Source organism: Suricata suricatta, chromosome X (assembly GCF_006229205.1).
Source record: "Suricata suricatta isolate VVHF042 chromosome X, meerkat_22Aug2017_6uvM2_HiC, whole genome shotgun sequence".
Taxonomy (NCBI): Eukaryota; Metazoa; Chordata; class Mammalia; order Carnivora; family Herpestidae; genus Suricata; species Suricata suricatta.
The window spans coordinates 104,521,742-104,548,331 of record NC_043717.1 but is presented as its reverse complement, the minus strand read 5'-3'; the positions used below and the strand labels follow the sequence as shown (position 1 = coordinate 104,548,331).

The 26,590-nt window shown below is 37.0% G+C and overlaps 1 non-coding gene and 1 pseudogene across 1 annotated transcript; both read right to left on the bottom strand.

The window, feature by feature from the left end:
• Nucleotides 1-3,700: 3,700 nt before the first annotated feature.
• LOC115283526 overlaps nucleotides 3,701-26,590 on the bottom strand; it is a 69,444-nt pseudogene continuing 46,554 nt past the window's right edge.
• Nucleotides 23,773-23,876, bottom strand: LOC115284461. Its single transcript, XR_003905215.1, has one exon. It is a non-coding gene; the product is annotated as a U6 spliceosomal RNA (small nuclear RNA).

The following is a 26,590-nucleotide window of genomic DNA, read 5'->3' as shown; positions in this document are numbered from 1 at the left end:
CATTGAGAAATAGCACAGACGTACTATTAAGCATGCGAGCTAATTTGTAAGGTCACCTCTAGGGAATATAAATAAAAATGCTAACAAATGAATATGTAGCAGAGGCATTCATAACTTTTGATGTGTAAAGATGACTCAGAAAGATATTTTAATGGAATCAGTCAGTAGATGAAAATGTGCTTTTCATTCTAAAAGTGAAGGAGAGCTTTAATCAGTCACGTGCTAATAATATAATAATATTGCTATGTACTGATTTACAGAACATTGCATCAAAATGTTTACTTCGTCAAAGACCATCTCCTGTGATATAACTTTTAGACACCTAATTTGACAATCTGACTGTACAAATTGAACATGTGTTGTCTACAGGTATTTTAAAAGAAAACAAATGTGTTTTTGTTCCTACAGTATGAGGAAAGATCTGATAAACTGGTTTAAAGAGGTGATATTGAAAATGGTTATATGAAAAGAATTCTGAGTTTTTAAACAGCAAGGCAGTTGTGGCAGACAGACTCTAAGAGAACCCCCGCCAATCTCACCTTCTGATATTCATGTCCTTATGTAATCTGCTCCCTTTGAGTGTGGATGTGCTTTTAATCAATGTGGTTAAATTAGGCTTGCTTTTAGCCAATACAGTATGGTAAAGGTAATAGAATGTCACTTCAATGGTTATGGTGCATAAGATTATAAGTTACAGGGATTCCTGGGTGGCTCAGTTGGTTGGATATTTGACTCGGCTCTGGTCACAATGTCACCATTCACAGTTCAAGCCCCATGTCACGCTCTATGCTGATGGCTCAGAGCCTGGATCCTGGTTCAGATTCTGTGTGTGTATGTGTGTGTGTGTGTGTGTGTGTGTGTGTGTCTGCCCCTAGTCCACTGACACTTGGTCCCTTTCTCAAAAAATAATAAATATTAAAAAACAAAAGCCTGCTACAAAGTTGTGAGCTGTCCCCATGGCAAGGAACTACAGTCCCTTTCCAGCCATCATCTTGGAAGCAACCAAGGCTGAAGTCCAAAACCCAAAAGCAATTGATTAAATCTTGCTGCTAACTCCAGAATTGATATTAGAACTGAACCCTTCCCCATTTTAGCCTCAGATGATACCCCAGCCCTGGCCACTCATCTTGAACTCCTGAAGCAGAGGAACCATCAGCTAAATTGTGCCAGGGCTTATGACCCACAGAAACTGTGAGATGACAAGTAAATGCTTGTCATTTTGAGTTGCGAAGTTTGTGGTAGTATTACACAACAACAGAATAATAGTGATTAATTGCAATTGCCTTTTAGTAAGTGTCCATTATACCTCCAGCGTTCTGCTATGTGATAATCTAGCTAACTAGCCAGCTAGCTACCTATATGGTATGTATGTATATAGGTAGGTAGGTAGTATATTTTATATTTCAAAAAATAGCATTTATGAGAATAACTGAAATGAAATTAATAAATCAGCTAGTGATTTTAAAGACTATTTCTTTTGTGTGCAAATTATTTATACACATTTTCTGATTGTACTTTTATTTCAACTTCTCCACATTCCATTTTAAGTCTATATACCTCCAGTTTGAATTATTACAATACTTTTATAAAGAAAAAACTTTTTCTGATGAAACATGGGGCCTATCACAGAGAAAAAAGATAAGAGAGCTACAAGTTAAGTCAATAGAAAATATACAGAGGGAAACGTGGAGAGAAAAGATAGGAATTACAGAAATTACCAAAATAGACATAGGAACATGAAAAGAAAATGAGAACGAATAGGGGAGAAGCAATATTTACAGAAATATTAGCCGAGAATTTTCCAAGCCTAATGTACTACATCAAACCTCAAGCACTCCGGACCTCAAGCAGGATATGTAACAAAATTCACAACTAGATACATCTCAATAACACTACTGAAAACCAAAGACAAGAAGAAAAGCCAAAAACATATATGGAAAAAAGACATATGAACCTCAATGGAGGAACAATAAGACTGACAGCTAATTCCCTTCACATGAATGAAACAGTGAAATAGAAATGCAATTATATTTTTATGCTGCCAACAAAAGTAATCACCAACTTAGAATTCTGCATCTAGTTAACCTGTCTTTCAAATGTAAAGATCAATTAAAAGGACATGCACACCAAACTAAGAGGATTCACTTTCAGCACAGGCTACATTAAAACGTAAAGAGAAAAAAATAAAAAATAAAAAAATAAAATATAAAGAGACCTTTTTATGAAAAATGAAAATCATCTCAGTCATAAAAAAATGGAGGAAAGCCTGAAACATAATGGAAAATGCATATGCATCTGAATAAGTATTGACCATACAAAAGCAATAATAAATTCCTGTGGGGTTTAAAATATAGAGAGAGTACAGGGTCACCTGGCTGGCTCAGTCGGTTAAGCATCTGACTCCTGATTTCAGCTCAGATCATGATCTCGCAGTTTGTGAGATCAAGTCTCACATCGGACTCTGTGCTGACAGTGCAGAGCTTGCTTGAGATTATCTCTCTCTCTCTCTGCCCTTGTCCCACTCATTCTCTCCCACCCTCAAAATAAACATTTTTAAAATAAAACATGTCAAATATGATAGAAAGGGATAAAAGTGTAAAAAAATATTCACAGAAACATTGTTTGTAGTAACAATGTTATGTTGTCATAACAAGAGAATGGACAACTAAATTATGCTGAGGTCACATGATGACTCAACATAAAAGTGAGAAAATTAATAAGCTACAGCTTTATACATCAACATAAATAAATCCCAGAAACCTAAGAATGACTGAAAAAACTAAGGTGATGATGATAAGCAGTATGACATCGTGTTCATAAAGGTTAAAAAACTGAACAATATACTGCTTAGGGATGCTTATTAATATAGCAGAAGTAGTAAAAAAAAAAAAAAGAAAAGAAAAGCAAGGGAAAGGTAAAAGTAAATTTGAGGAAGTGTTTGCCACTTCTTGGGGGGGACGCAGGGACACAGGGCAGATGACAGGAAAACAAAGGTAGCTACGATGGTATTGGGAATGTCCTAATTCCTAAAACAGTGGGTAAGTTTATACGTTTTCATTTTATCATTAAGTTTCCTATCAGACATAACTTATTCTTTGGTATGTACCAATGGTCTTTGGGATGGTGGAGAAAAATACCTAATAAAGACAGTACTCAAGTTTTGGAAAACATTTAAAAACTTAGATTGAGAAACAATGTTTCCTATTGCAAATTATAATACTTTGAAGAGATGACACAATTTGAATTGTTAGTTCAAAATCTTTGCTCATTTCAGCACATAACTTGTTTCCTAAGATAAATACAAGTAGCATCAAGCAAGGTCAATGAAGAAACTTAATGAAATGAAAATGTGAACTGTTTGAAGAATCATGGTATTTAGTGTAAATTTCTAAACTTCTATGTTTTAAGGATGATTTTGCATTAAAGGTTAAAAAAGACGCTAGCATTTAATATTACTCATTATAGGCTTTTATTTTTTTTAATGTGTACAAACAAGTGTGACTCAAAGATACTGAATCCTTGATATTTTTTTAAGAGTGAAAACCTAAGTTTTAGGTGTAAAAGAGACACATGAGACAGGTTCAAAGGTACAGAAAAGCAAAGGAAAATGAAACAAAAAATAAAGAAACAAAAATAAAAATAACAAAAATAAAATAAACAAACATAAAGTGATATTAAATCAAAGGAACATAAGCACACCAAAAACAAAAATTAAAATAAAAATAAACATAAAAAGAAAGGAAAATTAAAATGGTAATCCTGAATGTTTCAACAGGGTGGTTTCATCCCTTTAGAATCATAGAGCAAGGAATTCAGTATTTTCAGTAAATAAGCTTATATTTATTTATTCTGATCCTAGCACTATTCTAATGCAATGATTATATTTGCTGCTCATCATAATAATTTATTAATCTTTTAATGTGACCCAGCTTGTTATAAAGGTACTGGCATCTATGTTTTTCTCCATAATAATTAGGATTAATTTGTATCATATTCTTATATTCTAGAGAGATTTTCTTATTAATATTCTGATATTCTTCTGAGTCTGGAGAGAAGTGCTTCCTTTCTGAATCCAGGTTAATAAATACTTGAGATAAAGTTAGCATCTTGGCATGCAAGGCCTGATATTCATCATATTCTGCTTGAAATTCCTGCTCATAGTGCTGACGTTGCTCAGAAGACATTATAGTGACATAGTTGGCCAAATAATCGGGGCAGCCAGATGCTGAACAAGTCTTATCAGAAGCAGTGTAAACCTCTTCAACTCCTTCATTAGGGTTTGGCTGTGCACTTTCCTCTTGTCTTTCCAGATCTGGCTTCTGTGTCTCTCTCATCTCACTATTGTGCTCTTGCTTCTTTGCTTTGTGTTCTCTAAATTTACATTTGGAGTTCTTGTGGGAAATTGCACGTTTTTCCTTCTTACACTTTAGAAAGTTCCTTTGAACAGAGATGGGGGGTAATGTTTCCAGGGAAGGATGTTTTCCCTGCTCCCCCACAAAGATTTTCATATTTTTACTATAACTGTTAACACCTGGATCTTGAGTGCCAGTGCCTCTCGCAAAGCTACAAGATTTGCTGTTAGAACATGAAGGCTGAGACGAATTTGGAAGGGGAAGGTGGTCTGGGGGCAGTGAAGGGGTGAGAGAATTGTCCGGAGAGCCAGAAGGTCTCGAGAGGCCTACAGTAGCCTTTGCGCTGGTGTTATTGGAATGACTCTTTGACATTGACTGTGTTGCAGTTGTCAGGTGAGATATTCGAACTTTTGTCTTTAATAAATTAATATGAGCCAAACTGGAAAACTGTTCCTCCAATATTTTATCTGTACCAGAACCTTGAGAAGATTCTGTGCGTTCAGTGCCAGAAGCATTCTGAAATGTATCTGCTTTTCTGGAAAGCAGTAGCTCCAATGACTGCCTGTCTATGTCATTATATCCAGGCCAGTCTTTTTGGAGCTCTTTAAAAATATAATCCTTTAAGGTATATGAAAAATTTTGAGTATTAAAATTGGCTACTTGGTGTAGAATTTCCCCGAGGGAGTTCTTGTCATCTTTGGCTTTGCCGTCTTTCTGAAGCCGAAGAAGCAGTTCAGATTTCATGTAGTCCTTCAGTGCCAGTAAGTGAATCACCCTATCCCTATAGGGTCTCATGTGAACACTGTTGGCAACTCTTGATTTTCGAATTGTATATGCAGGATTAATGGGAGTTGTTCTTTTTCTCTGAGGCACTGGATCGGGAACAGTTTGCAGTGCTTTCCGAATCGGCGCTCTTTTCACTATAGTTAGTTTTCCAAATTTTTTCACCTTGTTCGAGGATTCCTCCTCTTCCTGGGGCCTTCTCACCTGTGTCATCTGATAAGAGTTCGTTGTTTTATATGCCATCCCTTTATCTTCCATCAAGCTTAGGCGACTGAGCTGTGAGGAACTATAGATTGAGCTAGTGTGTTGGGTCTCTTCTTTATCCACATCTGACAACAGAAAGTTGAAGTTGTAATTTCCAGTGGGTGAATGGTTTAGTGGGGGGTTGATGAGCTCTTCCAGTTTTCCGAACTGACGAGAAGCTTGAGGTACTGTATCCTTGTAGTTCTGGTAACAGTCAAGTGCCTGAATGTCAGGTCTGGTAAGCTGCATAGGAAACACAGTGACATTGTCCTGCCTTGGCACTAGGCCATTTGCCTTGTCTATGGCCACGTCTCCTTCCTGCTGTACCACTGTCCCCAGTGCTCTGCCTTCATGGGCTGCCATATAGTCATATCTGCAAAGATCAAAGTTCAAACAGTAAAATACTTTAGAAAGTGATAATTCTCCTTGGCAAAACTTTTATTTCTTATTGTGATCATTTCTAAAACGTGAATTCTAAAAGATTTTTTCCCAATGCAACAAACACAGGAAGTGCTTAGCTGAGATGGAAGCTGGAGAGGTAAAGCTACTTATAAAGATCTAATCACTTTCCAGTGTTCTCCCTTTCACATTTTACTTTGTTTTTAGGAGGAACTTCTAAGTGCTGCCCCACTGGAAAGTGCTAAATTATTCTCTGAGTTCAGCACATAAAACTCATCTCCTCCCAGAAATCCACCATCATGTAGAGGTACTTGGTGATTAATAGATGGTACAAGCAGTAAGTCCTCCTTGCATTTACTCTGACATGTAAGTGGGCTATTGAGTCCTTCTTGGGACTGAAGCCTGGCACAAATCAATAGGGGCTCTCAATGGATAGCTAAATATATCATTTTGTAAAAATAGTGTATAAAAGGCAAAATTTTACAGTTTTTCTTACCTGTTTCTCTTTCTCAATCTCCCCTAACCAGTACCAATGAGTGACAGGCATTTCCATCTCCATAGCTTGCCACTTGCATCCATTACCCTGTTTCTTTGCACCCCTCCCATAGAAGATCCTCAGCTGTGAAATTAGGTGATTAACTAGTTGTTACTTAACCTTCTAATTTCTGTATAAGTCTAATTACATGAAACAGAAGTTGGTGTTTTGAGTTTTTACTTTGCTTTTCTGTTTGGAGTGTCATTGCAACTACTGTATTGTAAATGATGGAAAATAATTGTGTATGTTAAAAAATACGAAAATTTATAAAGTAAAAAACAATAAAATTTTTAAATAAAAAAAAGAAACTGTCAACTTAGGATTTTATACTCAGGGGAAAGAGCTTGCAGAAACAAAATTGAAATAAAGAATTTTCCAGAAAAAAAAAAAAAAGAAGATCCTCAGCAAACCACAGGATGATCGAGGTAAAATTGCCCATGCTGAAAAAATCTTGCAGCTAGGCATTCTAGAGGTGCACAGTTTAATCACAGAATATACATAGATTGTGGGAAATCATTCCAACCAGTTTCACTCCTATTAGGCTATTAGGCACGGTTCTTCCTCCATACTTCCTTCCCACTCCCAGGCCACCTTTTTTCAGATTTGTCTACCCTAACTGAAGGCATCACTCTGCACTTTATCACTCATCTAGGAAAAGCTCAGCATCATCCTCTACAACTCTCTCAAACATACTCTTGATTCATTTCTTTCCAAAATACCTAATTAGCTGCCAAATTCCCCATTCATCCAATAGAGAGTTATTGGGTATCTATCATGTGCAGATAGTGTTTCAGATGCTTGGGGATACTGCAATTACCAAAAATCCTTGCTCTCATCATGCCTACCTTCTTGTCAAGTTTTTCTGCACATCTAAAATCCACCCTATCATCTCTCATACTACAGCCATTGTCTTAATTTAGGACAAGGACATCATATATCCTAGCCAATATTATGTACTCTTCCTAACTTGAGTTCTTGCCTCTAATTTTTTCTTGTTCTAAACAATCTTCAAAATGATCAACAATTATTCCAATCAACTTTAAAACAAATGATAGTTCCCATTACTTAAAGAATAAAGTTAATGAATAGATGACCAACAGCATGAACTATCACTAATTATCAGGAAAAACACAATGACATATCACCTCACACCTGGTAGAATGGCTCCAATCAAAAAGACAATAAGTAACTAGTGTTGGTAAGGATGTGAAGAAAAGGGAACACTTATGTACTGTTGATGGAAATATAAATTGGTGCAGCCACTATGGAAAACAATAGGGAGGTTCTTCAATCAATTAAAAATAGAAATCCAGGGGTGCCTTGGTGGCTCAGTCAGTTAAGCATATGGGTCATGATCTCAGTTTGTGGGACTGAGCCCCACGTTGGCCTCAGCACTGACAGCACGGGGCGTGCTTAGAATTCTCTCTCTCCCGCTTTCTGCCCCTCCCCTGTTATACACATGCACATGTGCTCTCTCTCTCTCTCTCAAAATAAATAAATAAACTTTAAAAATAGAAATGCTTTATTATCCAGCAACCCCACTTCTGGGTATATATTCAAAGAAAATGAAAATGAGAGCTCAAAGAGATACCTCTACACCCACGTTCATTTCAACCCTATTCACAATAGCCACGACATGGGAAAAAAAGAGTGTCTATCAGTGGTAAAATGGATAAAGAAGATGTGATGTGTGTATATTAAACCACAAGAAAGAACATACTGCAGTTTGTGATGTGGATGGACCTAGAGGGCATTATGCTATGTGAAGTAAGTCAGACAGAGAAAGACATATACAGTATGATATCACTTACGTGTAGAATCTGAAAGAGCCAAATTCATAGAAACAGAGGCTAGAATGGTAATTACCAATGGTTGCAGGGCAGGGAAAAAGGGGAGATATATGTCAAAGATACAAACTTCCAGTTATAAGATGAATAAGTTCTCAAGATCTAATGTAAAGCATAGTGGTCATAGTTAATACTGTATTATATAGTTGAAAATTGCTAAGTGAATAAATGTTTTTTAAGTTTATTTATTTCGAGAGAGAGAGAATGAGTGGGGTAGGGAGAGGGTGGGAGAGAGAGAAAATCCCAAGCAGGCTTCTGGCTGACAGAGCAGAGCCAGATGTAGGGGATGAACCCACGAACCATGAGGTCATGACCTGACCTGAAACCAAGAGTCAGATGCTTAACCAACTGAGCCACCTGGGTGCCCCTAAGTGACCAGGTCTTAAATGTTCTCTCCACCTAAAAGAAATGGTAATTAAATGTCATGATGCAGGTGTTAGCTAATGCAATGGTGGTCTTTTGCAACATATAAATGTATCAAACCAACATCTTGCATACCTTAAACTTACACAGCATTATATGTCAGTTATTTCTAAATACAGCAGGAAAAAAAGAGACAAAATTTTAAAACTTTGGTATGGTATTCGAGACCCTTCTTATTCCATCCCCAATCTACCTTAACGTTTGTACCATGTATCTAAATGCTACATCGATCTGTTTACTATTCTCTGAATATGCCTCCAAGCTTGTTCCTATAGTAGCCTTTCACTTGATTTCCTTCTCTTCACTAATGTTCCCATACACACACATCTTTGCTTGCATTGCTCCTTTACTTTATTCCTTTACTTGCATGACCATTCTGTCTAAAACAATAATATATGCACCTTCCCACTCCAGTGTTCTCTTTCTACTATCTCTTCTTTATAGAATATATAGTACCTAAAATTATGTTACATATAACTGTTTAATGTAAGTCACCTTTACCAGACTATGAACTTAATGAGGACTTGGGTTTTATCAGCCTTTAGCACTTCTGTACCTCCAGTGCCTAGAACAGTGCCTGGCACACACAGTAAGTACTCAGTTGTATTTGTCAATCAAATGAATACATCAAAGTCCTCTACTTTTAAATGTTTTAAATATTTTTATTTATTTTTGAGAGAGAGAGAGAGAGAGAGAGAGAGAGAGACGGTGCAAGCAGGGGAGGGTCAGAGAGAGAGGGAGACACAGAAACAGAAGACAGGCTCCAGGCTCAAGCCTGTCAGCACAGAGCCTGATGTGGGGCTCGAACCCATGAACCATGAGATCATGACCTGAGCTGAAATCAGACACTCAAGCAACTGAGCCACCCAGGCGCCTCAACCCTCTACTTTTAAATATCACTCACTTGGGTTCAGTTCATTAAAGGTTGGGTCTACTCAACCTTAGAAACCTAGCTCCAATGTTACATCACATAGGAGATTTTCCTCTATTCACAACTGATACATTCCTTTATTATAATCCAAGAGCACTCTGTGTCGCCTCTATGAAAACACCACAAACTGTATCACATACCACTCATGTGCCTGTCACTTCCGCCAGACTCTGACCTCTACATCTCTGGCAACTACACTTGACTCAGATTTGCCTGACGCTTCCTTTTTGTCCTCAATACCTCACTCTAGAAGTAGCAGGTGCATAGCAGAAGATACTCTCTCAATGTTTGTTGAACGAAGGAATAACAGTAACTTTGTATTTCTCCCAGAAAAGGTAGATTACTGTCACGTCAAGAAGTTATATTAAGTCTGTTAATATCAGAGAAATGTTCTGTTCGTTAAGATTTTTTTCATGGTCCTGTTAGCTTCACTGCATATTTATATTTTAAAAAGGCAAATCACTGCTGCAGAGAGAATGTAAAATAGTTCCTCAGAAAACCAATGTACTGCTGAACTATATTCAGCAATATAGTGTTCTAATATATGCACACATGCTTTGTTTGATTCTTCCTGAAGACTTCTAGTAGACACAGAAAGAGATAATATATCTTTCAGTATGTGTAAGTCTGCAGCCTTTGGGAGAACAAATAAAATATTTTGGGGGTAGCCCTCTTCTCAGAAGAAATAACAACAACAAAATTTCCCTTAACATAAGACTGAGGGGTGGGGCACATTATGACAAAAAGTACAAAATGGTAGTGAGAGATATAAAAGAGGACTCAAAAACATGACGAAATCATGATTTCTGAAAAGAAAACTGAATACTGTAGGAAAACCAAGTATTTTTAAATTACTACATGCATTTAGTACAATTACAAAAACAACAAGAGCAGGATTTTTTTCCTTTAACTGTGTCAAAACTATTCTAAATTCAACTGTAAGAAAAGCTAAAAGAATTTCACAAAGGAGAGTAAGAGCAGGGAATTAACCCTACTTGAGATTATAACACAAAGATAGAATAGTTAAAAGAGGAACTAGGATAAGAAGAGATGGAAAATAAATGACAATGAACAGATACCTGAGACACAGAGCCCAGGAATTAGCAGATTATTTAAAAAACCATCAGTAATCAATATAGAAAAGGTGGATTACATGAATGTTGCTTAAGACAAGTTGTCAACATTTTAATAAAAATATAAAATTGGGATCTCCCTTCATACTACATTATAGAACAAATGCCAGATTTACTGAAGAATTAAAATATGAAGCCAAAAGGAACAAAAGACTTGAAACTTTCAAGGAACAGCAATAATCACATAGAAAAATATGAGCATACTTCATTGTATACAAAATCATTATCACATAAACAGCACTCACATTTTATCTCATCAAGCCCCCAAATTGGTATCCAAGTAAGGAAGGCACACAGGACAATTTGTTTGCATGAGCGTAAAGAAAAAGATAATCGATCAAATTATTGAATACTATCTTAACTTTCTGATTAAGGGGGTAGTAATAATAAATTATATTCCAACAAAGTTGAATTTCTTTTGTACATTGTCTAGCTTGCCATGTTGTTACTACCACGGAATAGATGTTTATTTCATAAGGCGTTATGCAACCGGAACGGAGTAACAAATAAAATGCCCACCCAACTAATATATTTTGAAAGGTCATTGAACAATCACTGTCCCATTTTGTCAAGTCCCTCATAAATCTACCTGGTTCTCTAGCAAATGCTGAAGCAGTTAAAACCCAAAACATCATTAATCAATATCAAAGTAATACACAGTTGACCCTTGAACAACACAGGAGTTAGGAGTTCCAAACCCCCGCACCATGAAAACTCCACATAACTTTGGACTCCCCCAAATGTTAACTACTAATAGCCTATCATTGACTGAAGCCATACCAATAGCAGAAATAGTCGATTAACACACCCTTTGTACATTATATGTAGTTCTTATATATGTATATATACATACATACCAAACCACAAACTCTGGACAATCCTGTGTGAGACCAAGAGGCACAGGCAGCTATATCATCCCATATCTCCCAGACATCCTCTCGCCAGACATTCTGTGTATCACAGATACCCCACTCTATAGCCATGTGCTGGCTTTGTAGTAAAATTTGGATCATTCTTACTAGTCATCAAACCTCTTGAGGTCTGGCCTAGTTTAGAACTAATTCCATTTCTCACCTATCCATTATTTTTGGTCATCACCCAAATTACAAGTTCCAAGAGAGCTCTACTTCATGTGTCTTCACACTTCTCTAAATTTCTTTTGCTAGGTATCATCCACACTCCTACCCTTCTAGAACTCTGACCTCACATTTAGCAATCTCCTCAATATTCTCTACCTCTAATCTTAAAGTGAAATTCCATTTTCTCCAAGGATGCTACTTTACTTTATCTACAGTCCTCTCAAAATAAGCCAACTTGTCCTCTCTGACTCTTTGTACCTCAGGGTTGGCTCATATATGCCAAATGCACATATATTCATATGTGTGCTGCCAACGTTAATGGCTTTGACAGGCAATATTTCCACTAAAATTTGAATGCAGAGACTTGCATGTATTATGCTCAATTTTTTGGTCCACATTTCAGTGTATCTATATTCTCGGATTAGAGATGAACCTTATTCTTTAGGTAATGCTTCTTGATATTTGATTCAGAATTTCATAGGCTTGTCGAATAATCTCTCTCATATTCTCAAATTTCTTCTCTCAAATGTTTCACAGTAAACTGCAGTAGTGCTGTGTCATATCTTCTTCAGACTACAATGGAGCAGACAAGACGATCAGATATGCTCTCATTAAACCAGCATGTGGACTATGATTAATTTAGTACTTCTTGCGTAGAAACCTTTTTAAGGGAAGATGGCTGTTTCTACCTTCCTAATTACTTCCTGAAATTCCCTTGCACTTAATGCTGAGGTCCTTGTTTCTTCCAAAGCCATGTTGATTTTTTTTTCCTGTCTGGCTTCATAGAGAGTAAGAAAAGCCCAGTATCAAGATCTCCCAGGAACCTGAGATAGTAGTCATTCTCCTCCATTTTGATTGATCTCCTCAACAATGGTAGTCATTTAACTTTTCATGTCTCTCCAAGTGTATTTATAAGTACAAATATTTTTCAAAGCACTGATAATAGCTCTAAAAACGCCTCCTTGGGACACCTGAATGGCTCAGTCGGTTAAGCGTCCGACTTCAGCTCAGGTTATGATCTCACGGTTCATGAGTTCAAGCCCTGCACCAGGCTCTATGTTGACACCCTAGAGCCTGGAGCTTGATTCGGATTCTGTGTCTCCCTCTCTCTCTGCCCCTCCTTTGCTCAAGCTCTCTCTTGTGCGCTCTCGCTCTCTCTCTCTCTCTCAAAAATTAAAATATAAACATTAAAATAGATTAAAAAAATAAAAACACCTCTTTGCTAAGTAAAATGCCATTAGGATTGAGCTTTTCACAATCAGGTAATAATCTTAGCAGGCCTACCTAGCCCATTCTCAAATGGCATTTTGGGCAACTGTACACACGTATTGTGCTCCAGTAAAGCCCAGCATGCATAGAGCCCATTGGGTATTCAATGAATCAATGCAGTTACTCTGTGTTCTATCTTTTTTTTTTCATTTTCAAATTTTTATTTAAATTCCAGTTTATTAACATACAGTGTAATATTAGTTTCAGGTGTAGAATATAGTGATTCATCATTTACATACAATACTCAGTGTTCATCCCAACAAGTGCCCTCCTTAATGCCCATCGCCCATCTAGCCCACCCAACCTCCACCCCCACACTGACCTCCTCTCCAGTTCCCTCAGTTTGTTCTCGATAGTTAGGAGTCTGTTTTCTGTTTGCTCCCCTTTTTTCTTTTTTTCTCCTATTTTAATCTGTTTTGTTTCTTAAATTTCATATATCAGTGAAATCATATAGTATTTATATATCTCTGACTCACTTATTTCACTTAGCATAATACTGTCTAGCTACATCCATGTGGTTGCAACTGGCAAGATTTCATTCTTTTTACAGCTGACTAATATTCCACGGTATGTATACCTCTTCTTTATCCATTCATCAGTTGATGGAAATTTAAGCTTTTTCCATAATTTGCCTATTGATAATACTGCTGCTATAAACACCAGGTTGCATGGACCACTTCAAATCAGTATTTTTTGTGTCCTTTGGGTAAATACCTAGTACTGCAATTGCTGGATCATAGGGTAGTTCTAATTTTTAACATTTTGAGGAAACTCCCTACTATTTTCCAGAGTGGCTACAAGAATTTCCATTCCCTCCAACAGTGCAGGAGGGTTCCTTTCACTGCATCCTCACCAGCACCAGTTGTTGTGTTGTTAAATTTAGCTCTTCTGACTGGTGTGAAGTGATATCTCACTGTAGTTTTGATTTGTATTTCCCTAATGATGAGTGATGCTAAGCATCTTTTCATTTGTCTATTAGCCATCTGTAGGTCTTCTCTGGAAAATTATCTATTCATGTCTTCTGCCCATTTTTAACTGAATTATTGGTTTTGGGGATGTTAAGTTTTATAAGTTATTTATATATTTTGGATACTAACCCTTCATCAGATATGTCATTTGCAAATATCTTCTTCCACCTGAGGGCTGCCTCTTAGTTTTGTTGATTCTTTCCTTTGCTGTGCAGAAGCTTTTTTAACTTCATGAGGTCCCAATAGTTCATTGTTGCCTTTGTCTCCTTTGCCTCAGGAGACGTATCTAGTAGAAAGTTGCTATGGCTGATGTCAAACATGTTACCACCTGTGTTCTCCTCTAGGATTTTGATGGTTTCAGGCCTCACATTGAAGTCTTTAATTCATTAAAAAATTTTTTGTATGGTGTAAGAATGTGGCTCATTTTCATTCTTTGCCATGTTGCTATCCAGTTTTCCCAACACCATTTGTTAAAGAAACTGTCTTTTCATCCACTGGATATTCTTTCCGGCTTTGTCAAAGATTAGCTGACATGTTGTTGTGGATCCATTCCTAGGGCTTCTATTCTGTTCCATTGATCTATGTGTCTGTTTTTGTGCTAGTACCATATCATCTTGACCACTACAGCTTTGTAATATAGATTGAAGTCCAGAATTCTGATGTCTCCAGCTCTTCTCTTTTTTTTAATGTTTATTTATTTTTGAGAGACAGACGGACAGACAGAGCATGAGTGGAGGAGGGCAGAGAGAGAGGGAGACATAGAACATGAAACAGACTCCAGACTCTGAGCTATCAGCACAGAGCCCAACGCAGGGCTCAAGAGTTCATGACCTAAGCCAAAGTTGGACACTTAACAGACTAAGCCACCTAGGCACCCCTCCAGCTTTGCTTTTCTTTCTGAAGATTTCTTGGCTATCTGGGGTCTTTTATGGTTCCATACAAATTTTCAGACTGTTTGTTCTAGCTCTGTGAAAAATGCTGGTGGTATTTTGATGGGGATTGCATTATATGTATAGACTGCGTTGCGTAATACGAATTTAAACATTATTTGTTCTCCCAACCCATGAGAATGGAATGTTTTTCCATTTCTTTGGGCCATCTTCAATTTCTTTCATCATGTGTATACATAGTTTTAAGAGTATATGCCTTTCACCTCTTTGGTTATATTTATACCTAGGTATCTTATTGTTTTATTGTGCAATTGTAAATGAGAATGATTCCTTAATTTCTCTTTCTGCTGCTTCATTATTGGGATATAGAAGTGCAACAGATTTCTGTATGCTGATTTGTATCCTGCAGCTTTACTGGATTCATGTATCAGTTCTAGCATTTTTTTGGTGGAGTCCTTTGGGTTTTCTACATAGAGTATCCTGTCATCTGCAAATAGTGAAAATTTGACTTTGTCCTTGCTCATTTGGATGCCTTTTATTTTCTTTTTGTTGTCTGATTTTTGAGGCTAAGAATTAAGTATTATATGAATAATAATGGTTAGAGTGGACGTTTTTGTCTTGTTTCTGGCTGTAGAGGGAGTCTCAGGATTTCCCCATTGAGGATGATATTAGCTGTGAGTCTTTCACATACGGCCTTTATGATGTTCAGGTATATTCCATCTATCCCTACTTTGCTAAGGGTTTTTATCAAGAATAGATCCTGTACTTTGTCAAATGCTTTTTCTACATCTATTGGCAGGATTGTATGATTCTTATCCTTCTTGTTGATGTGATAAATCACACTGATTGATTTGCAAACATTGAACCACCCTTACAACCCAGGAATAAATCCCACTTGATTGTGGTGAATAATTCTTTCAGTGTACTGTTGGATTCAATTTGCTAGTGTTTTGTTCAGAATTTTTGCATCCGTGTTTATCAGGGATATTGACCTGTCATTCTCTTTTTTAGTGGAGTCTGGTGTTTTTCGTATCAGGGTAATATTGGTTGGTATCAGAGTATGATTTTGGAAGCTTTCCTTCCATTTATATATCTTGGAATAGTTTGAGAAGAATATGTATTAACTCTTCTTTAAATGTCTGATAGAATTCCCCTGGGAAGCCATCTGGCCCTGGATTTTTCTTTGTTGGGTGATTTTTGATTACTGATTCCATTTCTTTGCTGGTTATCGGTGTGTTCAAGTTTTCTATTTCTTCCTGTTTGAGCTTGCTAGTTTATGTTTCTAGGAATTTATCCATTTCTTCCATCTTGTCCAATTTGTTGGCATATAATTTTTCATAATATTATCTTATAATCATTTGTATTTTTGTGGTGCTGGTTGTGATTTCTCCTCTCTCATTTATGACTTAATTTACTTGAGTCCTTTCTCTTTTCTCACTAAGTCTGGCTGGAGGGGTTCAATTTTATGACTATTTTCAAAGAACCAGCTGATCTGTTCTACTGGGTTTTTTGTTGCAGTTTCCATTTATTTCTGTTCTATTCTTTATTATTTACCTCTTCTGCTGGTTTTAGGCTTTGCTTATTCTTTTTTTTAAACTCCTTTAGATGTAAGGTCAGGTTGTCAGTTTAAGAATCTTCTTGCTTCTTGAGGTAGGCCTGTATTGCTGTATTTCTCTCTTATGACTGCTTTTGTTATATCCTGAAGGTTTTGAATCATCATGTTTTCATTTTCGTTTGTTTCCATCTATTTTTAAAATTTCTTCTTTAATGTCCTGGCTGGCCCATTCATTCATTAGTAGGATGTTATTTAACCTCCATGTGTTTGTGGTCTTTCCACATTTTTTCCTGTGGCTGACTGACAGTTTCATAGCATTGTGGTCAAAACATATACATGGCATGATCTTAATCTTTTTGTACTTATTGAGGTCTGATTTGTGATTTAGTATGTGATCTATTCTGGAGAATGTCTCATGTACAATTGAAAAGAATGTGTATTCTGCTGCTTTTTAGATGAAATGCTCTGAATATATTTATTAAATTCATCTGGTCCAGTGTGTCATTCATAACCATTGTTTCCTTGACTTTTTGCTTAGATGATCTGTCCATTGATGTAAGTGGAGTGTTAAAGCCCCCTACTATTATTGTATTATTATCCATGGACTTCCTTTATGTTTGTTATTAGCTATTTTATATATTTGGGTGCTTTCAAGTTGGGGGCATAGATATTCACAATTGGTAGATCTTCTTGTATAGTCCCCTTTATTATGATATAGTGCCCTTCTTATTACAGTCTTTGGTTTGTAAACTAGTTTGTCTAATGTAAATATTGGTACTACAGCTCTCTTTTGATATCCATTTGCCTGATAAATGTTTTCCCATCCCTTCACGTTCAATCAGCAGGTACCTTTAGGTCTAAAATGAGTCTTTTATAGGCTACCTATAGATGGATCTTTTCTTAATCCATTCTGATCCTATGTCATTTGATTGGAGCATTTAGTTCATTTACATTCAGAGTAATTATAGATAGATATGTATTCAGTGCCATTTTACTACTTATTCAGACATTTTTCTGGAGATTTTTTCTGTTCCTTTCCAGACTTTGTTGCTTTTGATCTGCCCAAAGATTTCCCTTAAATATTTCTTGCAGGGCTGGTTTAGTGGTCATAAACTCCTTAAGGCTTTGTTTGTTTGTTTGTTTTGTTTTGTTTTGTTTTGTTTTTTTGGTCTGGGAAACTCTTTATCTCTCGTTCTATTCTGATAGATAGGATACTGTTGGCTGCAGACTTTTCCCATTCAGCACTTTGAATGTATTATGCTACTCCCTTTCGGTTTTACAAGTTTCTGTGGAGAGATTAGGGATTTCTTTTGTTTTTCTGCTTTTAGGATTTTTTTCTTATCACTATATTTTGCAAATTTAATTACATGTTGTCTTGGTGTTAGCCAGATTGTGTTGATTTTGATGGGAGTTCGCTGTGTCTCCTGGATCTAGATGTCTGTCTCCTTCTCCAGATTAGGGAAATTTTCAGCTATAATTTTCTCAAATAAATCTTCTTCCCTCTTTTCTCTCTCTTCTTCTTGGATTCCTATCATACAAATGTTATTACATTTGTAGGAGTCACTGAGTTCCCTAAGTCTACTTACGTAATCTAAGACTTTTCTTTCCATCTTTTGATTAGCTTCTTTATTTTCCAAAATTCTATCCTCTCTATCACTTAATTGTTCCTCTGCTTCTTTGATCCTGTGGTCAGGTTCAAATCTCAGTTGTTGCATTTTTCATTTCAGCCTGATTTGTTTTTAGCTCTTTTGTCTCTGTGGTAAGAGTCTACCTAATGTCTTCTGTGCTTCTCTCAAACCCAGCATGTATCTTTATGATTGTTGTTTTAATTCTGAATCAGGCATATTACTTGTATCTGTTTCATTTAGATCCCTCACCATGACCTTTTCTTGTTCTTTCTTTTAGGATGAATTCCTCCGTCTTGGCATTTTGTCTAGGTTTCTATCTTCTTCTTTGCATTAGGAAAGCCTGTTATGTTTCCTGCACCTGAGAGAAATGGCTTATGATGAAGAGGTCATATACTATCCAGGGCCTCGCACTACAGGAAGTGTCTCTGCTTTGTTACTCTTCTGCTGTGTTATGGCTGCTCTATTCCTTGGGCAGTCTTTTGCAATTTCTCCTTTCCTATAGTGGGGCGTGCTTATACCTTGGGCAGAGTGTGGTGAATTTAATTAGGTGGGCTCTGGTCTGCTTGATGAGACGTGATGCTAGTTCCACTAGAGCTGAAGCTTTGCAGAACTCTACGGTCAGGAGACGTGGTGCTTACAGGGGTTTGTGATGGTCTTCTGGAGGACAGGCCTGCTGCGCTGGTCCTGAGGCACACTGGCCTGAGAAAAGCAGTCCCAGCAGAGTGCAGGGGGGCAGGACTTGGAATAAGCAGATTATGCAGTCAGTGTTGGTGCTGTACTGTTTACTGAAGGTGATTTATGTTGAGGGGCAGAGGAGGGAAATGGCACCAGCACACTACTTTGTCCCTGGAGAGGAGAGTTCATGCTTGCTACTCTCGGGGAAGCACTTTCAGAGAAGTGGTAATTTTTCCTCACGTGTCACAAGCATTTTGCAGATCCCTGATTTCACGCTGTCTCTGAGTCACTTGCCTGCCTGGAGCAGCACAGTGTATCTTGAGCTCTACCCTAGCCAGGCCTCCTGACTAGAATTCCAAACTTCAAAGAGCTGGTGTGACAGGGATCCACACTGGTACTCTGGGAAAGGGTCTCACCACACTGTGACTAAGACAGGTTTGACCCAGCAGGGCAGTTGTGCCGGAGGGCAGGGGCCTTGGGATTTGGAGCAAGCTGACTAAATAGCCAGAGTCCAAGTTAGCCGCCCTCAGCAAGTGTCTCTGCACCTGTGCTGAGGGGCAAGGAGGGAAAGGCACCTGCTGGCTCATTTGTCCCCAGAGAGGCAATGCTACCTCTCACAGATAAGCTCCAATAAGTATGAACAGTCTCTCCCCGTGCCCCTTAGGTGACCTCAGATGGTACTGTCTCTGCCCCAGGGTTGTTTGCCTGTCTCTTCTCCAGGAGCAGGGCAGTGTCCTCGGGTCTCTATTACAGCCAGTCACAGGGAACTGTTAAACTCCAGTCTTTGAGTCCTGCTGGTAGCAAAAACATGAAATTCAGCCCCTCTCCAAGCCAATGGCTTTTGGGGAAGTGTTCTCCTTATGTTTATCTCTGTGTGCTCCACTCTCTCTTGCTTTTCTCTGTGATCAGGGCTCCCTCCCTTCCACAGCATCCATGATCCCTTTCTCCCCAAACCACATCCCTGCACTTCCTGCCTTTCTCCATGTGACCTATTCTCTCCCTCCAGTTGCACAGTTTGTTCTATGGGCCCTCAGGTCAATTTCTTCAGTATTCAGAATGATTTGATAGTTATTTAGCTGAGTTTGGGGGGCAAGGCAAGCCTAGGGTCCTCCTACTACGTCTCTATCTTAGCTCCCCCCTTCTGTGTTCTATCAGTTTTCACACCCCAAACCGGACATTTAGAAAGGACAATGTTCTAAACAGTGACTCAATTTAGTTAGCATCATCTTTGAATACAATTTAATGTGTTTTGGACTTCTGGCTTACAGTCATTTTCATAAAATATTTTCTTACAGTCCATTTTATGAGCTTTCCTGAATTAAAAAAATACCCTTAAATAAATATTTTGAGGCTCTCTTTCATTATTGATGCTTTCCAGTTGAGATTATATCTTTATCAGGGTAGTAGAAATATTAAACAGAAACAAATCCATTCACATAACTCTGGAGAGTACCCATATTTTTAAATTAATGTTAAGATCATGTTTTCATCCATTACACTGATCCCCCATGTTTGTGGTATTTTAAACACAGCTCAATTAAACATATTGTACAAATGCTCTATGAGCAACCTCAAAGGAAAAGGATGTCTATGACCTTACCATAAACTGGACCAAAAACTCTGACCAAGATTATCAAAAGAGGGCAATTATACAGTATTAGTCTTTATATCATAATTAGACTAATTGCATAGGTGTATATTATACCACAAGTTTCCTTCCTCTTTCCTTACACTCACAGAGACAGAGATTGAAAGGACTTTAGTTCATTTTACCCAGCCTCTTTTTTTTTCACAGCTACAGAAATTGAGGCCCAGAAAAAGACATACAGTATTTGCCAGATCTCAAGTTATCCTATTGCATGCCCACTGTTCTTTCCACTATACCAATATCCATGTTTAGGGTATGGATGAAATCAGATATCCCTATCAGATATCCCCAGGAGACAGAGAAGAAAGGGGAAGCCATGGAACTAGGGTGAGAAATTCAAGGTTGCAGTTGGTTTAGAGTGTTCACTGTGCGAGAAAGTGTGTTCAGCTGATCATCCCAGCTTCTCACCCCACACTCACTGTGACACGCACTAGGCTATTGGCATAGATCAATGAGTAATGGATTACAGTAATACCAACTTTGCTATAGGGACATCATAAAAAAAATCACAAAACACTGAATCAACCAAACATTTATGTCCTATCCAATTCTACTGGTATCAGAAGAATGTGGCCATAATTGTCTGGAGATGAACTGGATTCATGGAAGATTCAACTCTAATATGTCTCTAAACAATGTAAATAAATTTCTTCTACTCCAGTTCTTATTTTTGATGAAATTCTCTTTGAGGGACATCTCAAACATAATTCTACAACCAGCAATTTCCAGAAACAAATTACAAGGAAATTAGTTAGGAAACACTGGGAAGATTAAGGACAGAACAGTGACAAAAATTAATCACTTTGACTTTGCTAATTTGTGACGGGATAAATCAAATGAAAGTTGTTACAAACCTCAGGTTTCGAATTGAACTATATCTCCTGAGAGAAATGTAAAATGACATCCATAGAAAAGTTCATTGAGGCTGGCTGAGTTTCATATAAAATGGGCATTTCAGTATTTTATATATAAATAGGAATAGAAATATATTGATGTATGCATGTAATTATTCACTTCTATTATTATCTTCCTTCATTTCCAGAGTTACCATTTATATTATGAGAGGAAAACATGATGCAGCAGAATGATCCCAGCTATTCAATTAAGACAGACTTGGCTTTAAATTTTGACCTCACTCCAGTTATGAAATTAATTAACTTCCCTGAACTAAAAACTCTTTTTTAATAGTTTATTGTCAAACTGGTTTCCATATAACACCCAGTGCTCTTCCGCACAAGTGTCCTCCTACAAAATCACCACCTCTTTTCATCTATAAAACAGAGATACTAAAAAAAAAAAGAGAGAGAGATACTAACATTACCTCCCATAAAACATTTTTACATTGAATTTTTCAACAAATGGTAACTGAATCATGTTTACAGGCTAGATAAAACCACCCTAACATCATCTCAGTTACTAAAATAAAAAAGATATTAGAAGTGTCAGATAGAGAACAAACTGAGGGCTGAAGGGAGGTGGGTGGGTGATGGGATAAATGGGTGATGGATATAAAGGATGGCATTTGGGGATGCCTTGGTGGCTTAGTAGGTTAAATAACTGACTCTTGGGTTTGGCTCAGGTCATGATCTCACGGTTCATGGAATTGAGCCCCGTGTCTAGCTCTGTGATGACAGCATGGGATGTGCTTGGAATTCTCTCTCTCCTCTCTCTCTCTCTCTCTCTCACTGCCTCTCCCCACTCATGCTTTCTCTCTCTCTCTCTCAAAATAAATCAATAAACATTTTTTTTAAAAGGAAGGCACTTGTGTTGAGTGCTGGATGTTATATGTAAGTGACAAATCACCAAATTCTACTCCTGAAAATAATATTATACTATATGTTAACTAACTAGAATTTAAATAAAATTTTACAAAAAAATAAAGCTAAAATAGATATTTTTTAAATGTCAGATATATAAAATACAGATTCGATATTTTTAGTACACTGAGATTTCTCTATATTTGCCAATCAGGGTGTTTTATGACTTTATGAAAATAACCTCAACATTTAAGGAGTCTGTGGACAATGATTTATCTATAGCATTTATTCTCAAAGTGTGATCTATGGACATTTTGGTTGTGCCCAAGACCCTTTCATGGGAGAGGTTAAAAACCATGTGCTGAGCAACATTAAGGTATTACTTGCCCTTTCACTGTGTGGATATTGGCACTGGTGTTGTGAAGGCCTTGGCGGGTCAATCACGGGTGCCTGAGTGGAAATTAAGGCAATGGTTCCAAAGAAAAGTCACTTTCAATTAAGAATATTTTTGAAGAAAGAAAATTACTATTTTAACTAAATCTTTACCATAAGCTCATAACTTTTCAATATTCTGTGTAACTCATGAGAAGTACACATAAAATACTTCTACAACAGAAACAGGATGATTGCCTTAAGGAAAAGCATTTGTGGGGCGCCTGGGTGGCTCAGTCTGGTAAACCTCCGACTTCAGCTCAGGTCATAATCTCACGTTTGTGGGTTCGAGCCCCACGTTAGGCTCTGTGCTGACAGCTCAGAGCCTGGAGCCTGCTTCTGATTCTGTATCTCCCTCTCTCTCTCTCTGCCCCTCCCCCTCTCATGCTCTGTTTCTCTCTGTATCAAAGCTAAATAAAAAAAAACATAAGAAAAAAGGAAAGCATTTGTGGACTGCATCAGTTGCAAGCAGAATTAGCCCTTTCTTTTCATGTCACGCCATTTTTACTTGATAATAACAACTGACAAACTCTGCCTTTGTCAGATACAGATATTGAGCAGATAGGTTCTTGAAAATGAAGAAAATGAGCTTATCACTTCAAGGAAAATAACCAGCATTGATAAAATGCAAGGTCTTCAGTGAAAATTAAAATTTTGAAATACTTATATCTGCCACAGTAAGTGTAAAAGGTTCCTAATACTTAAACTCTCTTCTGATGAGATTGTGGACATCAAAAAATATAATTATGTGGATATTATGCAAGTATTTGCCCAATGGAAATGAAAACACTGATCCACAGAATGTTAATAGGAGCTTTATTCATAATCAACCCTAAGTGAAAACAACACAAACACTCATCAGCTGATAAGTGGCTAAATAAATTCCAGGACACCACTTCTTGCGATGAGCACTGAGTAATGTAGGGAAGTGTTGAATCACTATATTGTACACGTGAAACTAACATAACCCTATATTAATTATACTGGAATTTAAAAAAACAAATTATTTTCAAAATAAAATAAGGGCACCTGGGTGGCTCAGTTGGTTAAGCATTTGACTCTTGATTTCGGCTTAGGTGATGCTCTCATGATTTGTGGGTTTAAGCCCTGTGTCAGGCTCCACACTGACAATGTGGAGCCTGCTTGGGATTCTCCCTCTCTCTCTCTCTCAAAATAAATAAATAAACCTAAAAAATGTTTTGTTTTGTTTTGTTTTGTTTTGTTTTTTAATATGGAACGCTTCACGAATTTGCGTGACATCCTTGTGCAGGGGCCATGCTAATCTATGTATCATTCCAATTTTAGTATATGTGCTGCCAAAGAGAGCACAAAAAATGTTTTTTAAATAAATAAATTATAGTACATCAATGTAATAGCATACTCAGCAATGAAAAGGGACTTGGGATGGGCAGGGAAAAAAATGACCTTCTAAAGATGTTCATGTCCTAATCTCTGGAACCTAGGAGAGTGTTACCTTACATCATAAAAGGAATTTGCACTTGTGAATATGGTTAAGGTCTTAAAATAAGGAAATTATCCAAGATTATCCAGGCTGGCCAATGTAATCTCAAGGGTCCTTCAAAGCAGAAAAGAATAATCCAGAATAATCTCCCGTCTCACGACCTTTAACTTAATTACATCAGCAAAGTGCTTTTTGCCATGTAAGGTGATATAATCACAGGCCTCAGGGATTAGGACATGGATATCTTTGATGAGTCATTTTTCCATTCTGAACACATGAAATTAAAAAAAAAAACTTTATTGAGAAACAATTTGCATACCATACAATTCTCTCTGTTAAAGTGTACAATCCAATGTTTTCTCGTATAGTCACAGAATTGTACATCTCACACCACAATCAATTTTAGAACATTTTCATCACCCTGAAGAGAAACTCTCGGTCCATTAGCAGTCACTGTCTATTTCCTCTCAAGCTACACAACACTAGGCAACCAATAATATATTTTCTGCCCCTCTAGATTTGCCTATTTTGAACATTTTACAAAAATGATATCATACAATCTGTGGTATTTTGTGAATGGCTTCTTTTGCTTGGCATATTTTTAAGACTTATTAATGGTATAGTATTCCTTTTTGTTGATGGATAATATAACATTCAATGTGGATACACCACATTTTATTTGTTCACTGAACAGATAGTATTTATGCTGTTTCCACTTTTTGTTATTGTAAATATTGTAAATAGTGCTACTTTGAACATTTGTGTACAAGTCTTTGTGTGAACATGTCATTTCTCTTGGGAATATACCTAAAAATAAAATTGTGAGGTTACATAGTAACTCCATTTTTTACTTTTTGAGGAGCCACTAAACCGTTTTCAACAGAAGTTGCACCATTTACATTCTCACTGGCAGTGTACAAGGGGTCTGATTTTTTCACCTCTTCACAGCACTTAGTATCTGTCATTTTAATTATAGCAATCTTAATGAGTGTGAAGTAGTGTCTCATTATGATTCTCACCCTCATTTTCCTGATGACCAATGATGCTGAACATATTTTCATGTGTTTATTGGACATCTGTGTGTCTTCTTTGGAAAATGTGTATTTAGGGGTGCCTGGGTGGCTCAGTTGGTTAAGCATACAACACTTGATTTCAGCTCAGGTCATGATCTCATGGTTCATGAGGTCAAACCCAAGAGCAGAGCCTCCTTGGGATTCTCTCTCTCCCCCTCTTTCTGTCCCTCCCCAGCTTGCTCATGTGCATGCACACACATTTTATCTCTCTCAAAATAAACATTAAAAAAAACAAAATGTGTATTCAAATTCTTTGCCTATACTTAAATTAGGTTTAATTTTTAAATCATAGTAAAACTAATATGCCATATCCATCAATTTTTATACCAAATTCCTAAAAGAATTTTTTAAATCGAGTTTTCTCATTGTCAAACAATGTGTTCATGTGGTAGGAAAAAGTAAAAGACAAGTCATAGAAATAAAAACTCTGAAATTGCGCCAGTTCCTAAATAGGAAATTTGAAAAATAAGAAATTAATGTTCACTTCTTGAAATACATGCTTTATTTTTAGTCTCAAATTTATTTTGAATGCTTGACTTATAATTTAAGACTTAAAATACTCTAGCTAAATTATTTGATAATAGATATACCATATTACTTCTCTGGACTGACATGTTTTACACAGCAGTGTTTCATTAGTGCTGGTAAAAATCACTTGATAATTTTAATAATCGATTAATGGATTAATAACTTATTCAATAATATGAATGGCATAAAGAGCAATCAAGGGAATAATCTGGTAATTGTTCACTGTGCAATTCTGCCCATGAGCAATACGAATGCAAAAGTTTGAAATTTATTCCATTTGGTTTCATTATGTATTTCTGTGTGTGATTTAACAAAAATAGGTATGTGATGCCAAACTATTTTTTTTTTCTTGTTTCATTCCTTCCTTCCTTTTGTTGGAGAAGAAAACTAATTTTTCCGTTACCCTTCTAGGTTCTTGGCTGAGATCCTTGCCCTATAATAAAAGACAGATTAATAGGGTAAAACAAACAGAAGCTTAATAACATGGATAATTCCTATACATGGGAGAGACCCAGGAAAACTGAGTAATGGTACAAGCCACCACCTAACATGCTATCTCCAGTTGAAGACAAAAGAGGCTATTGGGGGGAGAAGAGCCAGTTTGGGGAGGTTATGGGTGGGGTGGGAAGTGCAATTAACAAGGGTAAGGTTGTTATACAGATTTAAAGTGAAGGCCTTCTCTGTTGATAGGTTTCTAAGGATTTAAAGTTATCTTCCTCTTCTTGGTACAAAGGAAACATCCTGACAAATGGAGGTTTCCCTTTTCAATGTAAATGTCCCTTAAAAAAGGGTAACTTTACTGGGTTTTCAGAGCTTTTCCTGTGTCTGCTGTTCTCAAATTAGTTCAAAATAATCCTTCTAACAAAAAGGTGTATTTCGGGGTGGCGTATTTGGTTTCACTTTTCTTTCTTCCTTTTTTGGAGTGGTTCAATTATTATGAGGGCTGGTTATCATAATACAGAGAATATATAGGGAAATGT